A 4,004-nucleotide genomic window follows, 5' to 3' on the forward strand; every position below is an offset into this window, starting at 1 on the left:
CACATTATAGTGCAAGGTGGTCAGAAACAGTCTGCAAAGCTTGCAAGGGCGTTGCATTGCAGGTTGTGCTGAGAAATAAGAAGAAAATTTCCGAGTTAATTAGAAATGAAGTTGGCCAATCAGGCCGTTGCTCGCACATACTCAAGCAGCCTACCAGATAAAAGTAGTGTCAGCTGTTCTCATAGCGTTCATGAAAGCACAGGATACTGTTCAGTTTTTGGCTCCAGTTCGATCCTTACTACCGTCCCATGTCCAGTACTTGTACGCTCTTTTTCCGTTTTAGCAAACTACACGAAGAACAAGTTTGACGAGAGCGTCTCTTGCGGGTCGCTTGAATTTATTCGCGAAACGACCTGGCTGGTTAACCTCAGCGCCGTTTAAAACTCGGAAACGAAGCAGCGTATCGAACTTTTTTTGCTTAACAATCTTGTCTAGGCACAAACTAATCTGAAACACCCTACAAGCTTTGCGAACTGTTTCTGATCGGGTGGTCAGACAGAAAAATATGACTCAAATCGAGGACATGTTTTGTAGAATTGAAAATTATCAAATTTTGTAAAACATGTGACGATGCGTATACTGGTGCCATTTACAGGCAATCCTTACAGCATGATGTCGATTAGTGGGAGGGCAAGTTACGTTCTCGTGGGCATGTCAAAAACTTGATGTTAGTCTGTTAGGATGATTATATGGACAGGTGTCATGTTGAAACTCCGGAAACTGGATTTCACACAGAATCAAAATGATTTCCTCTAATCAGGTTATCTGACGTTATCAACTTCTTTGTGTCCGCCCACGGTAGCTGAGTGGTCAGCGTGATAGAATGTCAGTCCTTCGGGCCCGGGTTCGATTCCTGGCTGCGTCGGAGATTTTCTACGCTCAGGGACTGGGTGTTGTCCTAATCATCACCATTTCATCCCCATCGACGTGCAAGTGGCCGAAGTGGCGTCCAATCAAAAGACTTGCATCAGGCGAACGGTCTACCCGACGGGAGGCTCTAGTCGCACGACATGATCATCATCAACTTCTTTGCCTCGTTCATAAATACTATTTTAACGATAGTTCCCATACAAATCACTACCTTAATTAAGAGTCTCAGGATTAATGAGTATTAGGCCTATTTATCTATCTACCGTTTGGTATCATAATGCTGGAGACATGTGCTGAGGTTGTAAAAACTTTGTTAGTTGACCTTTTTAACTTGAACAAGATCTTAGGAGCGTTTTCTTAAAATCATATTCTCAGAAAAAAAATACCATACACATTCCACATTTACGTAATACGTAATTAGAGGTCAACAAAGCATTTCAGACAACACAAAGGGTATGTGAAATGTTATTGACCTTTATATGTATTTAGGTAATGGGGAGCACTTAGGATCAATTTCCACTGCACAAAAGTAGAAGACTTCTAACTGCACGATTTACTAGTATGCATTTTAAATAATCAACCACAACACGACTACTTTACAAATCAGTAAAAGCTGAATATACGTGATGTCAGTTCTTCAGACCTGTCCAAAAGTACAGGGACCATTTTGATCATGCGGAGACTATGAATCAGGACACAACAGAATTAAAGACATTAGCTACTAGGAGCCATTTATTTACATCAGTGGGACATGTTGAAAATTTGTGTCAGACTGGGAATCGAATTTGGGTCTCCTGCTTACTACGCAGATATCCAGACCACTACGTCATCCAGACACAACCGAATGGCATACCCGAACGCAACTCCAGTCGGACCCAAACTATCAACACACCAGACACTAATGATGTCGTCACTCTGCTCATTAGCCTCATTACACGCGAGGCCTCGCTGCTTCCCTTAAGTTCGAGCTTGGAGTTCACCTGCACCGAAGAGATCGCTGACCGTCTTCGCCTTAATTATGTGTATGTGGTGTCCATTCTTTCGGACATGTACGAAAAAATAGACACTACATTTGTATAATTCAGGCAAAGATGGCTAATGACCTCCGGACATGTGTGATAGAACAGACATCACATTTATATAATTAAGGCGAAGCCGGTTCTAACATTCATGGTGGTGCCTGTTTGTTCTATATCGTGCCTCTCTACCACTTTCCCGCAACGACGGTCTGAGCGTATTTTTTAGGGAATTGACTAGTTTGAACCTGGGACCTGTTGCTGGTAAGGAGACGCCAGACCACACATGACATGTAGAATTCAGAAGAGTTCAGTGAGACTAGCGATGATATAAACAAATACTAAATGATCTCAGCGTCAGCTCCACTGCACTCCCTCTAAAAGAATCTTAATACTAACTAAATTTAGTGGAAGGGGTTCAAGGCTTTCCTATTTTTAGTTAGCTGGTAAAATAACGTCGAAAAAGCAGTTAAGTTTACCATTGAAAATTTTATTCTACTCACAAAACATTGTTTATAATTTGCACTATTGATAAAAGGAAGTGTTTAATACAAGATGGTAAAAACCAACTGTGTTCAACAAAAACGTGAACGAATATTTCCTGAATGGGTTTCCAAGTTCTACAATGGATCGAAGGATGACCTATGCCATATCACATCTATAATCTAGGCTTACATTAAATTACACAAGAGAGAAAACTATCAAAATGGTCTACAGTGACCCTCAATTATCTTTAATTACTTATCTAACTTGTCGTAAATTACAGTGGTCGATATGGCTTCTCAATAATTATATAACAGAGAAATCATCGCGTTTCAGATTTTTACTTCAAGTGGCAAATGTGAATACCATGAGCTTTGACTTACGATCGGCACTACTATTACGCAAAAAGAGGGTGGAACAAATGAGACTTCTGCAGTTCTAAGTGAAGATTTATGCGCTCAAAAATGCGGCATCGCGTGCGTTCATTACCTTGTCGGTGTTCAGGCAGCGTCAGGGCGGCAGCGGCCAGCGCAGCAGCCATCCAGCTCTCCGTCTGGGAACTAACTCTCCCCTAACTTCTGCTTCCTCCAATTTACCGAAGTTGGTTTAAAAAAACTATCTGTGTTTTCATCTGACCAATCAGGGTCTCAATGTTAACCTTAAGCTCCGCCTACATAAATTCTGTCTATCCAATGAGAAACGTTATACTTTTCGTGGCGGGGCAATGTTTTTAAAGTTTGCAACGCAGCAGAGACGCGAAAAAGTCTCACGCTAAAACTCGCAGCTGGTGTAGTTCTTTTAGCGTTATCGTAAGATCTATACCGTTCTTCTGGAGGGCTCTATCTTTTAACATGGTATGGGGGGGGGGGGTGGTTCTAATGTAACAGAGACGCGAAAAAGTCTCACGCTGGCCCTAGTGGTTAGCTGCCGACGTGGGTGTCCAGTCCGTCCCTTATCGTAGGGCCTCCTAGCTTTACACGGTTCTGCTCTCGGCTTCTATTCTCGTTTCTCCCCCTGGAACTGCGTCTATTTCACGGTGGGAAGGTATGACATGCATTTAGGCATTCTTGTGTTAGTCTGTGGTATTCCATTTGCTCACTCGTTACTCGTATTACTTTGTTTAATTTAATGTCACGATTTATTCGGAGCTATGTGACATACTACTGGATTTGCTTATCATGTCAGGGGGTTTTCATGGAAGGTGTTGGATTTGCCTGACACGTTACACAGTCAATGATGCCTCCAGTGTAGGTGCACACCAATCTCGAATTCTTATGGGAATCGGCGAGATGTAATGAGGCTAATGACAAGGCCCACTGCTTCAGTAGTGTGGGTTGTAAGTTGATAATTTGGGTCTGACAAGACTCGTGCTAGGGTAGTCCATCTGATTCCACTGTCCACTGCATCCACGTGTCATAGTGGTCAGGGCATCTGCCTAATTAACAGATGACTCAGATTCGAATCCCAGTCTTGCACAAAGTTTGAGCACACTCCACTGATGTAAATCAATGCCCGCTGGCTGCTAATTAGTTTAATCCCTTCCTGACAATTTAAACAACTCCACTTACTAAGATGACGACTTCGGCACCACAGAATATGTGCTAACGTAATCTTTAATTGTTACACTCACTAAAT

This window comes from Schistocerca gregaria, chromosome 7 (genome assembly GCF_023897955.1).
Source record: "Schistocerca gregaria isolate iqSchGreg1 chromosome 7, iqSchGreg1.2, whole genome shotgun sequence".
Classification (NCBI taxonomy): Eukaryota; Metazoa; Arthropoda; class Insecta; order Orthoptera; family Acrididae; genus Schistocerca; species Schistocerca gregaria.